This window comes from Rattus norvegicus, chromosome 5 (assembly GCF_036323735.1).
Source record: "Rattus norvegicus strain BN/NHsdMcwi chromosome 5, GRCr8, whole genome shotgun sequence".
Lineage (NCBI taxonomy): Eukaryota > Metazoa > Chordata > Mammalia > Rodentia > Muridae > Rattus > Rattus norvegicus.
Genome location: NC_086023.1, coordinates 102,040,664 through 102,064,314, shown reverse-complemented (window position 1 = coordinate 102,064,314; position 23,651 = coordinate 102,040,664). Strand labels below are relative to the sequence as shown.

General features: G+C 46.3%; 1 long non-coding RNA gene across 3 annotated transcripts in view; it reads right to left on the bottom strand.

Annotated features, from left to right (window-relative positions):
- Positions 1–4,189: 4,189 nt before the first annotated feature.
- Positions 4,190–23,651, bottom strand: part of LOC100910558 (uncharacterized) — a 38,001-nt gene continuing 18,539 nt past the window's right edge. The window contains exons 2-4 of one of the 3 annotated variants that reach the window (NR_110678.1): positions 9,318–9,506; positions 7,200–7,344; positions 4,190–5,294 (exon numbers count right to left, since the gene is read on the bottom strand). This is a non-coding gene — a long non-coding RNA (uncharacterized LOC100910558). Of the gene's footprint in view, positions 5,315–7,199; positions 7,345–9,317; positions 9,507–23,651 lie in introns of all 3 variants that reach the window. The other 2 variants (NR_110679.1, NR_110680.1) reach the window with 2 other exon arrangements.

The following is a 23,651-nucleotide window of genomic DNA, read 5'->3' as shown; positions in this document are numbered from 1 at the left end:
TATGTGTGTGTGTGTGTGTGTGTGTGTGTGTGTGTGTGTGTGCGCTCATGCGTGCGCACACTCGTGCTGTAGGGATAAAAGCCAGGCTTTTCACAAGCTAAGTATACATTCTGCCTCTAAGTTGCACTTCAGCATCCAAATGCTTTTGTATGATTTGTAAAGGCATTTAAATGTTATCTCACAAAGAATTCTGGGTATTTAAATGCATACTAAACAACTTCTTCTTAGGGAAAAAAATCATTAAATTACATGAAATTAGGACTGTCCAGAAGTCATGGACTCCACCAAAAAAAATTAATTTAAAAAATTTTCATATCCATTAAAAGATAACAGTGTATACATTCCCAATGTTCTGTGCAAGCAAACATTTTAAAGGCACTCTAAAAAAAAATGATGCATTGTCATCTAGGAAATTGATATAAAAGGAAATTAACTCACTCATTTATTATATGTTCTTACTCACAGAGGCAGGAGCATTCCACTGGGCCACAGCTTCCTTCCCCTTCGCTGTTCTTGCCTTGTGCACTATGGTGGTAGGTGGACGCTCTCAGCAAGCCCTGGCAGGAGAGTTTGCTTCCCAGCAGAAGTTGACTTCCTATCCTGCTGCACTGAGCCAGTGCTCATGCACAAACCACAGGGCAAGACTGCAACAGCATTCTCCTGCATTCCATCATTACCAACTCCAAGCAACCTTAAAGAACACAAATGTATTCTTTACTCTTTCTGGATAGCGTGGGGCTGTGGTGCCACATTGCCTCTAGATACTAGAGGGGAGATTCTGTCTCTGTCTCTGGCAGCTTCTGGTGACTCTGGGGAAATTTTTGGTTGGTGGCAACCTCATTCTAACTTCAGTGTGTGGGGTCACACTGCCCCTCACTTCCTCTGCACTCATGCTTCACCTTGCTTTCTCCTTGTCTGATAGCACAGGCTATCTCATCAAAATCATTAATGTAATTACAGCAACAACGACTATAGTCACAACAATGAGGCTATAGTCACAAGTTCTGGGAAAGAGGATGCAGACATATCCACTATAGCTAGCTGATGCTTAACAATGCCTACTTTGGGAAAGGGGAGACCTGCTCAATAGCACTGGCCTCATTCCATCAGTACTGCCGCCATGATGAACTCCAGGGGAAGTCACTGATCACAGATTTGAGATGTCAACAGCGTGTCACTATACGGTCTTTTTTTATAGGACCAAGAGATGCTAGTAGCCTCAAGACCCCAGGTGGTGATATAAAGAACTGAAGCAATGGGGAGGAGAGGCGGCATGAGCACTGCTTCTTTTGATTTCACTTTATTTGCTTTAGATCGTTACAGCAATTGAATATAACAAACAGCTCAAGAGCTCTCTTTCTGTATGAACTCAACTGGTTCACGTGGGTCAGTGCAAGTTGGCGTCAGTCAGCATTCCATTTGGACAGGATATGCCAAGGAATGAAGCATGAGTCACCGTGTCTAGGACAGGCAGCCTGTCAGAAGTAACGGCAGCATGTAAACTGAAAATGGAGTTATCAGTTCTTTCAGGGCAAGTTGCAGTGTTAGTACCTAAAAGGGGGGACAGAACCCCCAATAAATCAATTTTAGGCTCATTTAAATATACACATATCTTACATCTGTAAAGATTTGCTTATTTTTAATTATGTGCATATGTGTATGTCTGTGTATGGGTGTGCACACATAGAAATGCAGGGGTCCGAGAAGAGCGTGAAAGTGTACGGCTATCCTGGAGCTGGGGTTATAGGTGATGGTGAGCCATTCAACATGGGTGCTGGGAACTGAACTCAGACCCTGTGCTGGCTTTTTTATGTTAACTTGACACAAGCTAGAGTGATCTGAAAGGAGGGAACTTCAATAGAGAAAATGCTTCCATAAGATCAGGCTGTAGATTTCTTATTTAGTGACTGGAGAAGAGCCCAGCCCATTGTGAGTGGTGCATCCCTGGGCCCTGGGTTCTATAAGAAAGTAGATGGTGTAAGTCATAAGGAATAAGCCAGTAAGCAGCATTCCTCCATGGCCTCTGCCTCAGTTCCTGTCTCCAGATTTCAGCCCTGCTTAAGCTCCTATGACTTCCCTCCGTGATGGACTAGATGTAGAAATATAAGCCAAACAAACCCGTTCATTCCCAACTTGATTTTGGTCATAGTGTTTCATTATAGCAATAGAAACCCTAACTAAGACAAGTTGGCACTAGGATAGTAGGATATTGCTGTGACAAAACTAAGTATATTGTGTTGGGGAGTGTTGTTGAAGGACTTTAAAACTTTGGGCTAGAGAAACTACTAAATGTTGAGAACTCAATGAGCAGTTGCGCAGGTGCTTGGAAGATAAGAATCTTGAGAACAGTATGGACAATGGGGGCCTGGCTTGTGAAGTTTCAGAAGGACACAAAGACTCTACTGAGACTTTGAGTTAAGAAGCTGTGGTTCTGATAAGCTGTGGTTAACAAAAGACCAGAGCCAATGAAGTAAAACCATTGCTCTACTGGGACAATAGAAGCTGGTCAACTGGAGTTAAGAAATTGACCTCGATTAAGGTGATTAGGAAGAGACCAGCATCATTGAGGTGAAAGAGATCTGGGCAGTATTTCCTCAGTATCTACACAAAGAAGTTGTGTTCCAGAGGTGGCCCGATTTGTACCTCATGCTGATAGCTGAACTTAGTAGCCTAAGAGTTGTCTAGGTGGTACTGGTTTCGAAGGCATGAAGGGGTCATGAGAAACAGCTGAGATTTGGCACCGTGAGGGGCCAGGATAGGCCATTGGAGACGGTGCGGCCTCAGTAGCAATTGAAACCCCACAATTGAAAGGGATATGGAGAAAAGTTGAGGTTTGGCACTATGAAGAGAGCTCAGTGAGAAGCCATTGCTGAAAAGTGCAGCCCAGTTGAAGCTGAAGACTGCCAGTACCATGGGATGACCACCAAGAACAGCAGCGGTGGGGAGGAATGCAGCCAGCAGGAGACTAGAAGACAGGCTGTGTGTGCTACAGAGGGCAGAGCTGGAGAAGTGATACAAACCCTTGGGAAGAGCCCAGAAGACTGTGAGTGAATCCCAGACATTGGTCATTAAGTTATTTATACTGCTGGAGTTTGTTTTGCTTTATTCAGATGGTAAGTGTGCCCTGGTTCTTTCCTCTTAAAGTGAGAAACTATTTAATTTACTTTTGATTTCATGGGAGCCCACAATCAGAAGACTGAATTTTACAAGAGTTTGGATTTTTAGAGACTGGATATTTCAAAGAAAATGATTTTTTTTAAAGACTGTGGAACTTTAAAATTTTGGAATACTTATATTATAATGTTGATGATATTAATGTGTAATCTTGGGGAAGCACAAGGAAGGAAAGGTTATGTGTCAACAGTGATATGCTTGACAAAGTGTCAAGTTGACAAAGGGTCAATTGTGTTGGTGAGTTTTTTGGTTCTTTTTTTTTTTTTCCGGAGCTGGGGACCGAACCCAGGGCCTTGCGCTTCCTAGGTAAGCGTTCTACCACTGAGCTAAATCCCCAGCCCCGTGTTGGTGAGTTTTATTTCAACTTGATGCAAGCTAGAGTTATCTGAAAGGAGAGAACCGCAATTGAGAAAATGCCTTCATACATTTAAGCTGTAGGGCATTTTCTCATTTAGTGATTGGTGTTGTGAGTGGTACCAATACTGGGCTGGTCCTGGGTTCTATAAGCCAGTAAAGAACTCTCCTCTGTGCCCTCTGTACCAGCTCCTGCCTCTAGGTTCCTGCCCTGCTTGAGATCCTGTTCTAATCTCCTTTAGTGAAACACTACAGTGTGGAAGTGTAAGCCAAGTAAAGCCTTTCTTCCCCAACCTGTCTTTGGTCATGGTGTTAAGTCACAACAATAAAACCCCTAACTTCAAAAGGCCCATTGCTAGAGCAGTACCTGCTCTTAACCACAATGGGCTATCTCCCCAGGTCCCATTTAAATATATCTTAATGATTTTGTAGCAATAAAAATCCTTTAAGTTTAGAGGAGACATAGGTGTGGATGTGCATTGTGGGTATTCACTGATATTCAGGTCAGAACCTGTCCTGGAAACGCACTGGTTTGCTCGTTTGTTTGTTTGTTTGTTTGTTTGTTTGTTTGTTTTTCATTCTCATTTCTACTTGTAAGATCTGCTTTTAACACACTTATCAGAAGGCAATTAGGGCCCAAGAAAGAAAGGCAGTCCAGGTCTTTAGAAATCTCTTAAAAATACTCGCAGCTTTATTGAGATTAAAATGAAGGTACCATGCAATTCACCCACTAAAAGTAAAATTCAGTGGTTTGTAAATGCAGTCATCAAGTGGGCAAGCATGACTTCCGTTCATTCAAGAACATCGCCACTCAAGTAAATTCTGTTCCATTCTGTTGTCTTCCAAAGTCCAGTCCGTGTCTCCAATCCAGGATACCAGGCTGTACTTTTTTCTGCATCGGTGAGCCCATATATCCCAGAAATATGGAACATACGCCTTCCTAGGCTGACCTCGTTACTTAGGGAGATGTTTAAGGGATCATCCATCGTATCTATCATTTCAAACTTTTCTACTGATGACTAGCATCCCGAGTATAGACAAGGCACTCCGCTTATCCATTCCTCAGTAGGTGTTTAAACTCCTTCCCCTTTGCGCCTATACTGAAAACGCTGCTGTGAATGCCTCCACTCCTCCCGCTTCTCTTTTTCGGTGCTGGGGCTTGAACCTCGGATTATGCACATTGCTATGCAAGCACTCCATGACTGAGCTATATCCCCCGCCATGATCAAAACATGAACACTTCCATACATGTTTTATGTGGGCATGATTTTCCATTTCTCTTAATTCAATGGTTTTTTAAATGACAAGGTGTAACTCCATTTCTTATTTTCCCCACGACTAAGGGACAGAATTTCAGAACTGAAATCAGAAATGCCAAGTATACAATTTGAAGCCTCTTGAATGTGGTGGAGTCATTCATTTTCCTAAGCTCTACTGTTTCCTAGGGATGGGGGAGAGGCTGTCTCTTGGGGTAAAGTGGGCTCTGGATAACCTGTGACTTAGGAGCAGATGCAATGAAATTTCCTTTGCTGTCCCAGTGCAGGCCTTGCCTACCGCAGGCTCACAACTCTTATAGCTCATTGCAATATTCCTTTAAGGGCTCATTGCACACAGACTATCCAGAAGAGCGAACATGAACCAGAGGTAGAGAGTTTAGGAAATTCACAAGGAAGAGGTGGAGAAAGCAGCTTCTGAGACACAGGCCAGCGAGAGCCTCATGCTGTCCCTGGAGTGACTTGGAAACATCCGTCCTGTGTGTCCTGGGCCTGCAAAGAAAAAGAGGGCTCTATATTAATGTATAGTTACCTTCTTCCAAGAAATGCAGGATGTCTCAAACAAGCTTTCATTTATCCCCTGGAGGGAATAGGCATAAAACATGCATAAGAAATAAGTCCTCTTGAAATGTACACTCTTCAGTTAGTGCCGGGCAGAAATACTAGCAAGGCAGACCTCCAGACCAAACATTCCACCACACCATTGTCAGTGTGCTTTATAAATCAATGCATATGCAGAAAGGCAGATCCGCCACGACAGCCCCGTGACCGGGTCTCACTTCACTGATAACTGCATTTCTTTTTTTTTTTTTTTTTTTTTTTCTTGGAGCTGGGGACCGAACCCAGGGCCTTGCGCTCGCTAGGCAAGCGCTCTACCACTGAGCTAAATCCCCAACCCGATAACTGCATTTCTTTCAATGGGATCTAAACCCTTTCTTCCAAACTCTAACCTCCTGCTATGACTTGCTCCAGGAAGTGGAAAGATATCAGTTCATCTACAGTACGTGACTCAGACCACACATTTCCATGCACAGGTGGCCTCGTGTTGTTTTATGCTCCAGCTTAATCCTCCAAACTCATCCCAACTGGGAACCTGGTAAGGAATCTGGTAGAAAGGGAGCAGAGGGGGCCGTCGTCGTCGTCGTCGTCGTCGTCGTCGTCGTCGTCGTCGTTGTTGTTGTCATTGTATCTCAGTTTTATTTCTGATACTGTGATAAAACACCCTGACAAAAAACATCACACGGGGGAAAGGATTTATTCAGCCTATAATTCAGGGTTATAGTCTGTCACTGTAGGGAAGTCAAGACAGGAACCGAGACAGCTGGTTACACCACAGCCACAATCATGAATGCACACTGGCTTGCCTATGCTCAGCTGGCTCTCTCCCCTCACACGGTACTGTGGCAATGGTTGGACCCACAGTGGGCTTGGTCTTCCCGCACCAATAAGTTTAATTAAGATAATCCTCTACAGACTTGTACCAACCCAGTGTACACAATCCCTTATTGAAAGTGTATTCCTGTGTGATTACAGTTTATGTCAAGTTGACAATTAGGGCTCACCATAACCCTTTGTCAGCTTGACACACAAACATATCACTTTTAAACCATTATGTTCCACTCATACCCGAGTCTCACTGAGGCTCTGCGAGGAAACTTCAGTTGGTACTTGCCAGGAAAGCACAGGAGCCTAATTCGGATCCCCAATACCTATATAAAGGTCTCCTGTGCTGATGTGTTTGTGATCTTAGTGCTAGGGGTAAGGGTGGAGACAGAAGGATCTCCAGACTTCCCTGGGCAGCCATTGCAGACTGTTGATGGGCTCCCTATGTAGTATGAGACACAGTGTCTCAAAAAGTAAGATGAAGAGAGATTGACATACACACATGCGTGCACACAGGCATGGGTGTGCACACCCTACACACAGAGAGTAAAAATTAATTAAAAAATACTGAAACGATACTTGTGAGGTTCTTAAGGCTGAGCTCTAAAAACAACAACAAACAAATGAACAAACAACAACAACAACAAAAAAATCCAGCCTGGGCCACATTAATTCATCTAAGAGAATCATATCTGGTGGCTTTCCTTCCATCTCTGACAAACTTCTGGGTTCTATAAACTCTTTCCCAGTGGTTATCAGGGATGGAAAATCTTAATGCAGTTAGAACAAAAAATTCAGTGCAATATCCCAAGGTCACTGTAGCCCCTAGCCATGTTTGATTTGGGCTCCCATAATCTTAATACACACATCACTTATATTTCATATCATTTGTCACTAGACTAGTTCCATAATGTCCAGAGGCCTAGTCACATATGAAAAGGCAAGACCCCTGTTGGGAATTAAGAATTTGAAGATGGAGAGAGCAGGACATCAAGACAAACATGGACCACTCACTTCTAAGTAACGGATCTTGTGGGATTGCTCATGTCGCACACCCGTAAAGCCAGTCCTCCTCCCAAAATTCAAAAATAAAAGACTCTCACACTGGAAAATGTGTTGACATGGGATCTGTATCTCCACGGCTGCACATAATTGGCTCCTGCCAAAGAGTAGCTTGCATTAGTTTGATGGGACCGCCATAATCAAATGCCACAAAATCTAGTGGTTCAAACAAAGGCAATCTATCACCTCACAGTCTGAGTCTCAAGTCTGAGACCAGGGTTATCAGCAGGGTTGGTTTCTTCTGAGGATCTTTCCTTGGTTCATATCTGGTCCCTTGTCCTTGTGTTTTTATATGGTCTAGCTCTGTACATGTCTCTGTCAACATCTTATCCGGTCCACGTTGGTCACCTTAGATTAATTAAGGCTTACGTCACTGAGACATAATTGTGTTTCTAAAGAACCTGTCTCCTGGGGCTGATGACTCAGCAGGTAAAGGTGCTCGCTGCCAAGCACCTCGATGGATCCTCGAAATACGATCCCTGGAACCCAAAAAGTGGAAGCCAACTCTAGTACATAAACACAATAAATAAACAAGTAATAAATGGATATTGTTTTTTAAACAATGAACCTATCTCTGAATGCAACCACGTTCTGAGGTCCGAGGGATTAGAACTGTAACATAGGAATTTTGGAATCATGCACTTTAGCCCGTAACAGAGTTGTTTCCTTCAATGGGGGTCATGGTGCTCCCAACCACTGCATTAGCCATCTGGTAAACCCTTCTTACTCAGGGTCTTCCCCTTTGTGAGGCAGGAGTCAGTTATCACAGGGCATCTCATCTGTGTGCTGCCCTTCCAGGCTCACCTCTCTCAGAGGGAGACCAGCTCCTCCAGACACTGTCATTTGGGACAACGGCTGCATACGTTTGCCACAGCTACAGCACTAAAGTAGCTGCTCAAATATTCTTTCTGGGGCACTCATGAGATCCCTAGTAGTGATGCTAGTAAGAAACTGTGCCCATTGCACAGAGATAACAGTGGAGCAGCAGTGCAGAGGGAAGAAGCTGCCCGAGGCATAACCGACTGCTCACGTTAGAGACAAGACATACAGGTTTGAGGAGTGGAAAACTCTCAGTGGCGCCATAATTCTTCCCCGGGGCTGATCACCTGACTAGATGAGGAATGGCTGTAAATTTCGATGGCAATTCAGTCTGGTCTTCATACCTATTTGCAGAAAAATGTTAGCCAGATTATAGCTGAAAACCCTGCTAATTCTGGGGAAGTTTTTGGTCTAGTGCCTGGAACAATTAAAGCATGTATTCACACCTACCACACGAGACACTGAGCAGAATTTCCAGCACAACACTTAGTACTTTATTTTTAAAAGAAATAGCAGCGACTGAGCTGTGCTCACTCTCCAGCTTCCTAGCTGGGTTTTTACTTGAGACTGGAGGGTGAGGGGCTTCTGTGCTGAAAAGAGATACATTTTGCACTTTTAAAAATCTTCGCTCAGAATCAGGAAACTTTGGATGCTGAAATGGGCCTGCACCTGCAAAGAAATTAACAAATCCCTTTTGCAAGGCTCTGAGAAAAGATGGCTCAGTGTACCACTTATTCAACACTGGAGCTTAAGGGAGCCCTTAAAACATCCTATTCAAAACTATCTGCTTTTAAGAGGAGGAACAAGGGGTTGTGAAGTTTCAAACGACTCCCCTCAAACCAGAACATCACCCACAATGCAGAGTTGTTTGCAGACTGCTGCACTCCCCCCAAAACAGGGTCGCTTTTAAGCGGTCTTTGTCCCGCTAGACTAAATTTTATGCAAAGAAAACCAAATAAAACAAAGTAGCCGGCGGTACACACAGCTCTCTCTAGAGCAGAGGGTATCTACTTAGACTACAGAATTGAGAAAGTAAGGGCGAATTCTACTCAATGTGCTTAGCAAACAGAAGAAACTTTTCTGTGGTTCCTTTAGGAAGCTCCTGGCTGCTGGTCTCCACACAGCTCTCTGGAATCTGATCTGAGTCCAACACCAGGGGGCGCAGTAGCCTTTGTCCTGGTGTCCTTCAGAGCCTCTAGACAAGCTCTGAAGCCTTGCTGAGCTTAAGAAACTTGATTTTTCTCTACTCACAGTTTCTTCTTGGAACGGGCTTACTCCCCAGGCCCCGTCATCTCTTTTCCTTTCTTCCTAGAGGCCAGACAGTCTTGTGTGCATGCTGCAGGCATTAGCAGGAAGGGTTAGCGGCCCCTTCCCATGGCTGTGCCCCTGCTAAGCCAAGGAGACCCTGCCAGTGGACTTTCATTTCTCCTCATCAGTCCCCTAAAGAAAGTTGCAAAACGAAATCGTTGTTGTTTTCTTCTTTTTAAATCAAGACAAAGTGAGCATCACGTGAGAAAAGGCACAAAGCCACCCTTCCTATTCACAAAAGAAATGTAATAAATTAAATAATTGCACTTTGGAAGCTGTTAGCCTCGTACAGGTGTGTGCTCCCAAAAGTCTATGACTAGCTTTTGGTAGTAAATACTTACCAAAGGAGCAGGCCGAAGCATCTTTCAGGGCACACCACTGCTACTCTTGGTCACCCTCCTCCATACAGTGTACCTGTATCTCTCTGTGTCCTAATCAACCAGTCTTCAGGAGGAAGAAATCTACTTCGCACATGCTACAGTCTTCCCATGTGAAAGGCCCAGCACTCCTGTTCCCACTGATCAATGAGCATCCCCTTTCACCTTGTAGCCATCAATCCCCAAAAGCATAGCCTTTTGCAAAGTCCCCAGATTTGCTGGGTGTGGTGGCTCAACCTTTAACTTCAGCACTCAGGAGGTGGAGACACGCAGATCTCTGAATCTGAGACCAGTCTGGGCAAAATAGCCAGTTCTAAGAGAGACACCTCCCCTTCCTTTCAAGAAAAAAAAAAAAAAACCCTAATTCTCCATTGTTCTAACTGCATAGAGGGTCCTAAAGACATCTTTGAAAAGTAGCAATTACATTTATAGAGCGAGAATTTAAATTTACATAGTTTCCTTGTCTCTCATTGAAATCTCCCAACAAGTCTAAGGGATCATCAGGGAAATCCACAGCTTAACAGGTATTCCCCAGCTCTGGCCTACCACAGGGTGGAGGCAGCCTCAGGGCCTTGGTCATGAGGCTTGGAGGAGAACAGTTTATACAATTACACCAAGGCCAAGGAAGAATACAGTCACTACAGATAATTATTAATACGGTCTCAGCTTCTGAAAATACGCAGCAATGTTGGCTCTTAAAAAGGAGAAATAGAAAAGAAGGAAAGGAAAATGATATCGACTCTCTCATCTTGTATTTTTTTTTTTATATCAATGTTTCACTCACACGGTTCACCTTCGCTTTATTAGCTCACAGAGAGCAATGGGATGGGATGCAGGTAGCCACATTTTGTTAGCTTGAGAGCCTTCCTTTTCCCACTCATAAAACGATACTAACATTTGTCAGGTACATACTCGGCCATGAAAATGAAAGCTATAAATGGTATTTTGGGAGAAAGAGTGAAGTGGAAGGCTTTCACTTTCAGTTTATCTTCTTTTACATTACTTGAGGAATTTTGATTTATGCCTGTCTTCCTATTGTGTCATTTACATTTTGTTGGGGGCTAATGAGACTCGTCAGAGCTGCTAAGGAGATGACTTACATACACGTCTGGGTGGCACGTGCTCTGCCACACGGTTGACACTCACTGAACAGTAGCTCATTGTCAACTTTTGCACCTCCCTCAAACTGAGCAAATGGACTCCGAACTTAAGATGTCCGGAGGCCGCTCCAGCCTCTGCTCTCAGCTCTTCCTGCATCCTTTGGTCAAAAACTTTCCCTGGGCCTCGATTTCTTCAAAATGACAATACAGAGCCAAGTTGACTTGGAAAGCAGTGGGAAAGCCAAGACAATCTATCTGCTCATCACCTAAACCCTCCTGAGATGCCCTCTACAGTTTGGTCACACTCTGTGGGAGGATGTCTCTCAAGCTTGGGCTTAGCACACAGGATGCTTCTTAGGAGAAAGGGCCATGCAGGCCGAGGGTCCATCAGAGACTGCTGGGCAATCTGCAGGTCAAGTACAGAGAGTTAGGAACAGATGACTGTGAGCCCTGGATGAGGTCATCATCTTTGAGGGGAGGTGGGAAAGGGCTTCAGATGTTTCATGGGGTACAGCTGTCAATACAACCATCTCCAGAATAGAGGATGCCTTCAGTGGAACAGGAGGGGCATAACTGAAGGTTGGGTCATCCAGGGAAAAGTGGCAGCCAGCACCTCAATTACCTAGGATGAGTTCTGTCTTAGGGTCCAGGACTGAACCCAGACCTTCCCTAATCAAGCCCCACTCCACCCCCTTCAGCTTTGAACAAAACAAAAGGAGCACAGCCAAATGCCTCTCAAACGCCTTCTAATGGTTCCCTGTATCTGAACAAGCACAGAGGCTATCGGTGAGGCATAGAAGTCAAGGATAAGCCAGACTCTTACCTTGCTTCCCTTTAACAACTGGCCTTCAGGGACCCATCTGCATGTACACTGTACATGGTTTACATTCCCCACTCCGCTTTAAAAAGGAGAGTTTCTAGGTGTCTCCTTTCTCTGCCTTTGGGCTTTGGGGGGTTGGGTACGGAGGCAGGTAACCTGGCCCTTGAAGGTTGCTGGTTTTCTTTTTGCCTGCCCGGGTCTGTCTCTTTCCTATTTAAAGCAGCACCGCCTGTCACGGCAGCTTGGTGCCAATATTTGTGGGCAGATTTTCTGACATTGTAAGGGGAGGGGGTGTTCAGAGCAGATGGGAAGCCCTTTCCCAAGGCCATTGGGCAGAGTAGAAATCAGTTTCACCCACACCCAAAAAGGAAGGCTTAATCCCCAGTGGCAGTCAGCACCCAAAACCACAACCAATGTCTCTCTCTCTCTCTCTCTCTCTCTCTCTCTCTCTCTCTCTCTCTCTCTCTCTCTCTCTGTGTGTGTGTGTGTGTGTGTGTGTGTGTGTGTGTGTGTAGGAAGGAGAGAGAGTTCCCTGTCTTTGAATTATTCGGGCAACGCCAGTTAAAATTGCATTTTCCCCTAAAGTCCCCACTGCCTGTGGTACCTGCAACTCCTGGGCATCTAGAATAAGGGTAGCACAGTATACAGACACCCAGAAGACCCTTTTAATGAGACCTTAAGATAGGGAGGCGATTTGCACCAAGGAGTAGGTAGGTAGCAACTGCGCCTGCTGATCTCCAGAGGCAAAGGACAATAAATAAACACCGCTCCAAACAGCACATTCTGACAACGCGTGTTCCATGTATTTCTGTACTTAAAAAAAAAAAAGAGAGAGAGCCGCCAATGGTTTTACTTTACAAGTCTCTTTCAAAGGCGTCCCTGAAAGTCTGACCACTTGTTAAACCATCTCCGTGCTTCTGCACCCACTTTGTATCTTTAGTAAGCAGCATTGTTTATTATCCTTGATTCTGTGAGCCCCCTCCCGCCCCCCATTGAACTAAAATAAAGGAGGGGCTTCGGAGCGCGGCGCTGAAAATTATTCCAGGCTTCTCGGCTGAAGAGGGTCTCCCGGCAGTCCAGAGACCCGCTTGGAGAGAGCCCACCCGCAAGTGTGCGATGGATGGGAAAGTTTGTAAAGAGTTTTTGCAAATGCAGGCACCAGAGAGGTTGGGGCAGCCCCAAACTCTGATGACCCCCGCATAGAAAAGATGTAAACAGAGAAGGAAAGTGTCATGAAGGACTGGAGACAGCTACGTGCGGGCAGATCAAGAGAATATTGCCAGGTTGATTAACTGCGGGTGGGAACCTGCAGCGCGCACGGAGATCGGAGACATTTTTTAGTTCCCCGGCTCAATCTCCTCCACCTTCCTGAGCAGAGAAGTCTCACTAATAATTTCTCTCCGTTCCACGTAGCCCTGTGGTCTTCACTGTAAAAAGGAAAGCTCTCAACAATTTAAGGCTTATCCACTTTCTTCCCCCCCAGTTTCCTAAAATCTATTCCCATTTCGTTTGCAGCCAAATAAATCGTGACGGTGACCGTGAGGGATTAAAAAAAGATGCATGGCCTTAGAAAACTAAACGGGTGCGTTCCTCAAGTTGCTTCATCTCTGATCCTCTGATGAGACCCGTGGTAGGGCTCTTCCAAATATTGGTGCTCCCCAAACCCAGTGGGGTTTGCTGCCAATAAACAAACAAACAAAGCAAAAACAAAAAACAAAAATCAAAAAACAAAAACCCCCAGGAACCCGCATGAGAAACTCTCGATGGAAAAGCCGGAGCCCCCATGCCTCCCGCAGCTTCGCTGCAGTTTGGCTGCCTGGAAGCCTGGAAATTGTGCGCCAGAGCCGGGCTGCGCCCAGCACTTTCCAAATGAAACTTCCCAATGGTCTTTCCCACAGGTTCTGGGACACATAAGCCTTCCAGTCCCCAGCTTCTAAAAATCCTCGTCACAGGCTCAGCAGGTCCCGGTAAGCTGGCCGCTCTTCTGCGGAGGCTGTATGATGACTGTGTCTGCTCCTTGGGGCAGAGACTTTCTTCCAGCAAAGTGGCCAGGCTGCGGCAGGAAAGCATCCGTTGCCCGCTCCTTGGAGAAGTTGAGTGAATTTCTGCACGTAGGGAGAAACAGGAGTTGGAGCGTACCGTGGGGGGCGGGAGCACAGCAAGCTGCCCCCGGCTCTTTGTTTCTGAGAGTCCAAGGACGTGCTCTAGTGTCAAGAATCCACTACATTGCTTCGTAGTGAATCACAGAGAATCGTGCCGAGATTCGGCTGCATGGGACTGTCTTTAGTTTCTGCAGACCGGGGCCGTGGAGCTGGTGCAGTTCCCCTTCGGCCGGTGTCCCTTCTCTGAACACCCCCTGAACAGTTCCACCTCTCCCACAAACTGCATAAGGAAAGTAGGGTCAGACTTATAGGCTGCAGTGTGCCCCAACAGGTAGTTTCACCTGGCCTGGTTTAAATATCAAAGTCTGGGCCTTGCGTGGGCAGTCGTGAAATTGGCCCAAGACATAGACGTTTATTCGTGGAACTAAAAAAGCGATGTGCGAGTCACTTAAGATAATGTTTTCTCTTTACTTTTCACGTTATCCCCAAACAACGAGAGAGCTAATCCGTTAGGAACGAGGCTCAGGGAGCCTCAATAACTGGCTTCCAGCTGCAAGCCCACAGGCGATTTGATTTATCTCCCACCCCCGAGAAAATTACTAAAGAACCCTACTGGCTTTAGAAAGATGGGTTCCTTTGGAAAGATCCTTCCTCAAAACGCCCTAGCCCTGGGCAAGGAGGGTGCCCTGCGCTCGCTTGGAACGTAATTGCATTCTGCGTTCTGGTGGTGCGCTGAGCAGCGAGGGAAAGCAAAGCGATGTGCCAGGGAGATCATGGAACCCGCGTGGTTCACAATTCCTTCCGGAAGCTCAGGGAGAAGTTGGTGGCCGGCTTGCACAATCTGGGGCCAGCATAACCCTCTTCCCACAAGGGAGTGCTAGCCGGAATCCTTCCCCTGGGGCCACGGTGCGTGTGGTGCCCGCAATGACCCAAAGCAGAGTCAGAAAATCACTAACAGTGGCTCAAAGATTCTCGAGTGGCATGCCTCCCTCGTGGGGTGGGGGAGATCGGGACTGGACCCCTCAGAAGGGACAATCTAAGACTGCCTTGGGAGAAGGACTTTCCCAGCTCCTTCTAAGCTTTTGCTTAGTTGTGCCTATTGCCATCTAAGCCAGGAATCCAGGTCTTGCCCCACCCATGTCTCTCTTTAGGAACCAATGCAGGCTCCCTGCTGTCACCAGCCCCCACTTCAGAAGCTACGGGCAGATGTGACCTCGGACTCTGATTTTTAAGGGTATCAAGATCTGGCCCTGTTTCCAGTGTTCAAAAAAATCTCTCCCTCGACTATGGCTAATTTAAAGCCTCTGTCACTGGTCAAGTTACCTAAACTTGCTGTTTTCTGGTGCGTTGACCCCTTAAAGCTTGCCTCAGCTAGCTCTGGCAGGGAGAGAAAAGTAGCCACCCTTTCTCCCCCACCACACACACACCTATTCTCTTCTCACCCACCAGCCATCTTCACCTTTCCCCAGTGCAAACCTTGCAGGCGGTGGAAGAGCAGGGGTCCCCAAAGGCATAGACTCACTGGCCCTGGCTGTCCAAGAAGTTCTTTTCTGTCCATGAAGTTCTTTTCTTCTCAAGCTCCTCTGTGAGACCTCTACCCCACCCTCCACCCTCTGCCGTTCTGCCCTCTCCACCTCTGTCTCACTTACAGTGGGACCCCTGGACTTGTAGTTTGGGTTTCAAATTGATTTTGTCTTGCTTTAATTTGTTTAAGGCTCCACCCTGCCTGAGTCTGGAGCACAGTTTTCCAGTTTATCAGTCAGGAATTAGGAAGATGGATCCTTTGAGCAGGGCAGGTTGTCCCTCCATGGAGGCCTGGGGAATCCCTGACTCCCTGTTCCCTGGCATCACTCTGTCTTCCTGGGGTACCCCATTCTCTCTCTCTCTCTCTCTCTCTCTCTCTCTCTCTCTCTCTCTCTCTCTCTCTCACACACACACACACACACACACACACACACCACCACCACCACCACCACCACCACCACCACCACCACCACCACCACCACCACGGAGCTGTGCATGAGGCACAGATGGCTATTTAGAAGGCGCGAGTAGGTAGAGGACACCAATTTCTATCACTGTCCTGAACTCTTGGCACACAGGAGAGCTGGAGATGACCAAGTTCACTCTCTTGGGGTTACCCAGCCCAGATCACTGAACCTAAATAAACACAGACAAAACCTCAACTCACTTGTCTGGTGGCTTAATAAGGCTATTTTGTCTAGGATTGGTGAAGTTTGATATTTGAGGGGTCCGAGGCTTCAACTTCCAAGCCAAGAAGCCCATGGGAAAGTACCAGAGAAACTAGATCTCTTGTGCTGTGCTTCTGGGACACCTGTGGGGAACGGAATGAAATCCACTCACATCTGCATGGTTGGTCTGCATGGCTGCCTACTTCTGGGTTCGAGGATGCTGGGCTGGCTTTTCTAAATTTACACCACTTTATTGGGAGTGAAATTGATCATGGCTCCCACTTAGCCTTGATTCTCCTGAGTGGCAGGCTCCTATCCTTAGTCACAGAAGATGCCTGACCAGAATTTTGTTCTGGGGACAAGTGGGTTACAGGGTGAACCAGTGTCTGGGATATCAGAATGTGTTTTGTCTTTTGTTCAGGGTTTTGTTCATAGTTTGTTCAACTGTGTGACAGTGAATTTGAAACTATGTGGACTCACGGGAGCACCAGTTGATCCTGTTCCCACCTCCATTTTGCAGGCTCTCCTTCCAACATGTGTACCTTTAGCTAGGGGTCTCCAGCTGGGCTCCTAACTGTGCACTTTGCACAAACCTGATTCAAACCCAGACTGCCAGGAACCTACCCTACACCCTCTCCTTTAGCAGGTGAGAGCCCTGTCACTAAGCCTAAGCCAGGACTGCTGGTCACCTTTGCAGTCAAAACTCTTTTAGAGAAAGCTCCATTGTAAGTTACATGGTGAAGGGGGTTTCTGGACTTTCAAAACAAAATGGGGAACTTCTGCTCTAGCTCTGAAATAAGCCTTTCCTGGGAGGGCATGAGGAGAGAAAAATTAAGGTACCTGTGCTATCCTAACTTTGAAGGGTCCATAGACCTTGTCTTTTAAGTCCCCAACTCTCTCAAGATGGGATGAGGGGGAACAAGCCAGAACTTTTAGGGAGATAAAGGAGATTAAGGCAAGTAAAGGAGAGAAAGATCCATTAGAATTTTCTTTTAAAAAGCTGGCTGGGCTCCTCAAGGGGGAACCAGAGAGGAGGACTGAGAGAAGAGGGAAGCAGATATAGGGCATCTTTTGGAGAACCTCTCTTCCTCTACACTCAAATATGTTCAAATAGTTGCCAAGAAGGGCAGGAGACTGGAGTTCTTCCTAGTGGACAGTCAGACCTGAGGGATGTCTGTTCCTCTTACATCTCCATTACAGGTAGCCCTCCATTCCTCTGCCCTTCAGTGGGGCACCTCTGCCCGGTGTGTTGATGGTTAGAGTGGCCAGGCCAGAGTGAGACTCAAGGCAGGCTTTCAGAACCCCTTGATATCTGGGGGCCTGGGAAGAGGAAGCTGGGCTGAGAGGGCGCCCACCAACCTCTCCCTTCAAAGCCCCCTCCCGTTTGTATCTCTAATTCTTGGGCCTAGATTAAGAGGGAAAGGGAGTGGGGATGGCTGTCATTTTCATTTTATGCTTGTATAAAGGGCTCTCCTATTTTCGCCTCCCCCTTCTTCCCCTGATGTCTTGGCAACCATGGAGTGGGGAGGCTTAGTTGGTACCAAGAAATTGACCAGTTTATTCTTGTTAATCAGGCATAAAGCAGCACAAACACTGACTCTCTATTAAACATGGGATCAAAAAGAAAAAAAAAGAAGGAAGGAAGGAAGGAAGGAAGGAAGGAAGGAAGGAAGGAAGGAAGGAAGGAAAACAGTTATGTGGGTAGGAACTGGTTGGAACTGAGAATTGAGTGATATGGGTGCTCCTGCTGATCCTGTCCCTTTAAGAAAAATCCATAAAGGTTTTCCATCAGCCCAGTGTCTGGGAAAAAAGCAGACTAACTGCTTGGAACAAAAGAGACAAAGAGGCCAAACAACAAAACAAACAAACAACCCCCCTCCCCACTCTGAGACAACAATAGACTAGACACAGCAAGTGCAGTTAGGCCTGGCCGGCTGCTCCTGTCCACCTGCCAAGTCTCCCCATTCGACTGGAGACGTTCTCTCTCACCCCACTCCCACCCCACCACCCCCTCCCAAATCCCTTTCTCTTTTTCTCTGTGTGACTCTCTGTGTCTCTCTTGGGGTCTGGTGCACTCTCTTCTCTCTCTCTCTCTCTCTCTCTCTCTCTCTCTCTCTCTCTCTCTCTCTCTCATTAACAACACCCCTGGCATTATTTACCGATCTATTTCCTAGACCTTCTCAGCAGCTCCCCCTTAAGTATCCAACTCCCCAGAACCGGAGCCTTCCCCAGGCATCCCTTTTGTGTTATCTTTGCAGCGGTCCCTGCCAGGAGGACCCCAAGTCCATCTGCACTTCAATTTCACCCTTCCTCCTGTTCAGCTCTTTGCTCCTTTTCTGTGAGGCTCTGGCATGCTCCCTCCCCATCCCCAGCAGCCCTTTCTTCGGTGCTTGGCACTGCTTGGGACTCTCATGCATGCCTGCCTTCTCTTTCTCTCACCCCCTCTCTCTTCCCTTCTCCTCTGAAGCAGGCCCCCTCCCCTTTGCCCCCAAATCCAGCCCCTTTCTTTTCCTTTCCCCTTCTCCCCTTCAAACTTTCATAAAATACTGTAAACAACTTTGCCTGGGGATTGCTTTTCTTTGTGGTGTGAATAGAAAGCATGGAGAAAGGAAAGAGTGGACAGAGGCAAGGACAGTAGGCAGAGGCTGTGGTGTGGAACCTGCTCCCAGCCAACAGCCTTGGCCCCTTTCAGGCTTTCTTTCAAATAACCCCTTTTGTGCCAGCATCCCTCCTGAGGCATCTGTGTCTGCTCAGGAAGGCCTGGCTCGGGCCCGAAACCCTTCTTCAGGGGGCAGTAGGGGTGAATCCAGGCACCCACACCCACAGGAAGGGTTGCTATTGATTTAGTCACAGGCCCACCACCTGCAGCCCCTTATGGGCAGTAGAGGTTTCCCTGGCAATGTGGCAGCTTGGTCTTCAGTCCCGTCTAGAGTGTAGTTTAGAACAGAGACTGTGAAAAGAATGCCTCCTCAAGGACTAGAGGAGAGAGAAGACCATGTCCTAGAGAATGCTGGTCTTATGGAGAGAGTGTATGTGTTGGGAGGGGGCAGGGGAGGATTGACTGTTGGAAGATGTGTAAGGCAGAGCTTGGGGCTTCCACATTCAGGAAGAACATGGCCAGGAAAGTGATCACTCTACCCTATACCACACGTGCACTGTGAGGTCAGGGCACGGAACCAGGACAAATTATTTCCCCTGGCCTCACCCCACTCCTTTCCTTCTCTTTTCAGTAACAGGCAGACAAGATGGGACACTCCTAAAGAGAGAGAAATCATTGAGTCTTAGCCCAGTATTAAAAACAGAAGCAGCAGAGCGTACTCTGCTGTTTGGTTGCTTGGTGATGAGGACAGAGAGATGAAACACTGATGGTGACTACGCAGGGCCTAAGCTCGGCGACAGAGCCTGGGTAAAGTCCTGACACTAAAGTGACTATTTAAAAATGTGTACACATGTGTGCAGATATGTTTATGTAAATGTATGTGTATTTATTTGATTTTTTTTTATCGTCAGAAGAGAAAGGAGATGTGTCACTGGCAGCTTTTTGGCTAGGCAAGTGAAGGTAGGCTGATGTGCCTCCTCCAGGGTGATTTTCTAAAGACGAGAGGTTTTTAACACATGAATACACCACATGCAAGCCTGGCATGGCCTCATGTACAAGTCTTTCCTCCTTCCTTCCATTCCTTCCTCTTTCTTTTCTCCCTTTGTTGGCTTCCTCCCCAGGCTGTCTAAGCAAAGGGGAAGTCTCCCAAACTGTGAGATTTTTTCATGTCCGAAGGGAGACCTCACTGCTGTCTGACTCAGTGTCTGAACCCTGCGGACCGTACAGCAGTCTACTCTGTTTGTGCCCGGTGCCACTGGAGGCTATGTCTTCTTCCTTATGATCCTTAGGCTGTATTCTCTCCTCTCCTCTCAAGGAGGGAGACCCTCCTCAGCACTCTCCCTGCATGTTTTTACTATTCCAGAGGTCTGCTCTTAGAAGCTTGCTAAACAGAGCCCTTTGGCCAGAAAGCCTAAGGAGAGAACAGCAGAGAGGAGTGTGTTCTAATGAACTCTCTCGTGCTGGCCAGAACAGTCCCAATTGGGAATACTGTTTTCTTGGTATTTTGACCTTGTGTCAAAATGACAGATTCCTCCCCCTCGGGGAAGTCACTTCCTAGCCAGCAATGATTCTGGAGCTGTTCTGGAAGCACTCACTAGCAGAGGCCTTCTGGCTGACTGTGGCAGGGAGTCCTCCTCAAGCCTGGGAGCCACTGTGGGAGGCTCTGATTTCCAGGCTGGAAGAAGAACCACACCGAAAATGTTCCCACCTCCAACTTCCTTTTTCCATGGTCGTATTGTGAGCTCTGCTGATCCTCCATGTCCACACTTCCTGGCTTCCTGTGTGGGTTTCCTGTTTTATCACCACCTCAGCAGCCATAAAGAGGCACAGGATGATAGAGGTGCAGGCAAAGTGGATGATCCCTCGGCTCCTTTCCCAAAGCGCCCTACCTCATGCTCTTGATTCTCTGTCCTCAGAGTCTCCCCGACTTAGGGTATAGCTGGGAGAACTTGCTTGTGTTTTTTTCCAATTTGGGCTTTCTTGTACGACCTTTCTGTAAACTACAAGTACACTTGTCCATTCTTCCTGGGAATATTTCCCGCATGCAGACGTCTGCTGCCCTGCAACAAGCATCCGTGAGCTGTCAACAACCTGCACGATCAGTCATGCATGTGCCTTTTAGCTCCCCAGTTCTGACAGATGTGAATGCTAGTGGTCACTTAGTCCTTAAGAGCTATTTGCCTGAGATGGAAAAGACCACAGAGTGTGACATCAGGATGCTAAGAGCTTCTGAAGCCTTCCAAAACTGGGCATTGTATCCTTTTGGGCCCCTGTTTAAGAAGAAACCTGAGATTCTGTTTTATTTTTGTGTTGACCAATGTTCTTCATCTACTTTAGGGTTTTGTGCTAGATGGTGGCAGGAAGGCATTTGCTACTTCAGTGAGTCCAGTGGGTTATGTGAGCAAGACCCTCCCCAAGCAATGAATAAACTTGCAACTATCTATAACTCTGGCTCCAGGGACTATGACACCCTCTTCTGGTCTCCAAGAACACTGCTTATATACAGTACACATACATACGTGCAGGCAAAATACTAATACATGTAAAATAATAATACATTTTACAAACAAAACAAAAACAGTGCCTGGCTTCCCCTCAATGCAATTAAATCAGAATTTCTAGGAATGAGGTGTAGTTATCTATCTATCTATCTATCTATCTATCTATCTATCTATCTATCTATCTCTGTCTCTCTGTCACTCTCTGTCTCTGTCTCTCTGTCTCTGTCTCTGTCTGTCTATCTGTCTCTCTCTCTCTCTCTCTCTCTCTCTCTCTCTCTATATATATATATATATATATATATATATATATATATATATTCATTCATTCCTCTCTACCTGACTGGCTTTAACACTTTTTGAGGGTTAGTTGAGGGTTAGACACGTTGATTTATAGGCCAGGAAACCAGTATATTATACAATGCTCTCTCCTTTATGAAGTACATGATGAGTTCATTCCTACCCCAGGATACATTTATCTAGAGACAGAAAAATGCAGCTGTTTTTATGTATGAGACTTAGAGGCAAATGCTATCCTGCAAATGTAAGAACACAGTCTCTGTGAAGTATGTTGGGTATAGGTCTGAAAACTGGGCCCAGAGTTCCAATTCAGGCGCCATCCCTAACTTGGGTTGTGACTTTGGACAAATCACTTGACATTTTGGGTCTCAGATTTTTTTTTCCAATGTAAAAAGAAATGGCTGCTGTGAGAACTCTGAAATCTGTCCTGCTGTGCCCCAGCCTTAGCTCAATTTGCTAAATTCTTGGACGCCAAGAAGCCAAGAAGCTTAGCTAGGAGATCACCAAATACTTCTGGAGGCTGGCTCACTTATTCATGAACACACAGTACTGACATCTACTCTTTGCCGGCTCTACCGAATCCCTTTCCCAGACCCTGAGTATCAGAGTGATGATTTTTAAATAATTCTGGGCTCCCTTAATTCTCTCTCCCGGTCTCTTGCAAATGAGCAGATGAAGGGAATGGATGGGGTGGTAATGTCTATGAGCAGTGGGTAATGACTAACAGAAGTTTATCCAGTTGGATAAGTGTCTAGTGGATTGCTGCTGGGGTCAGTGCTCGTTCTGGTCTTAATTAACATCTTCATTAATAGTGTGGGAGAGGGAATAAACAATAGCTAATGATATTTGCAGATGGTAGTAAATTCAGAGGTGTTGCAACTACCAGGGAGAGCGGCAAGAGCCATGGGGATATCAGAGATGTGAACAAGAAGCAATTATAATGATGTTTATTCTGGAATAAGCAGAGTGAAATGTTTATAGGGGGGAATGACAGGGGACACTGGGAGACGCCAGAAGAACAACCATCTCTACCATCCGTAACTTGGTGTGAATTTGGCAAATGAGGCAGTTAATAGTCTTAGAACTTCTGTTGCACATGCTGGCCTGGTCCTGACAAACAGCAATAACCACAAGGACAATAGCAGGAACAGCATCCAACATTGTAATCCGGATGCAGGGACATAAGCCTGTAATCTCAGCATCAGCGAGATGGAGGTAGGAGATCAGGAGTTCAAGACTAGGCTTGGTCACATAGTGAGTTTGAGGCTAGCTGCTGGGACTGTGGGAGGCCCTGGCTTTACAAACAAGGCCCCCACCCAAGACAATAAGTCAGACAGACAGGCAGGCACCCAATGTTTATAGACAGGATTCAAAGTGGTCTGTAGGGGAGTGAGTCTTTGTCCTAAATTTCTGAGAAGCGTGGGTCTCTACAGGTTTGTCATCTTGGATTTCTAGATCTGAACAGACTCAGGCTCATGAGGAGGTGAGAAGTGCCTTGCCTCATGGACAAAATCCTCTCACCAATGGCTTTTCCCATCCTGCTTACAGTCTTTCTCTCCCTTTAGGCAATTGCTCAGAATTGAGGTGACCCCTGAGAACAGAGAGAAATTTTTGTAGAAGCTCAGAAAGAATGAAAGTAAAGGGAAAGAGGGGAGGAAGGAAGGAAGGAAGGAAGGAGGAGGATGAGAGGAAGAAAGGAAAAGAGAAGAGCAAACTTGTGTTTGCTTGTGCTTTCCACAGATACAGAGGGACAAAAGTGCTGAGCTTGGATGTTACGTAGCATCCTTGTGTACCCAATTTTCAGTGACCGTTTCCAGCAATAACTCCCACATCTCGTAATGAACCCAGAAGAGCCAGAGAGTGTAGGCCACTGGCTGCGAGCATAGAGAGGTCATAGGCTGGGTAGAAATCCAAATGCCAGTTGTCTAATCCTTCCATCCACGTCCCTTTCAATCACAAATCTGGTTCCGTTTCTCTCCACTTACCCCTACCTAGAATAATGGCAACACAGAACCATGCACAGAGAGCCAGAAGGTAAAAGTGTAAAGGAGAGAACGGGCCCTGGAGAGCAGAGGACAAAGGGAAAGTGTCCAAAATAGACATCCTTCACCCAGTCCAAATGATTGAATTATTTATAATTACATTTTGAAATTAAGAAAAATAGACTTTCCAAACAAGAAAGGCTTCAACACAATGGGACCTAAAATAATGTGGATCTGACCTTGAGGGAATTTGGCAGACAGTACCAGTGTCGGAGACAAAAGTGAAGTGAAAGGAAAAACAGTTCAA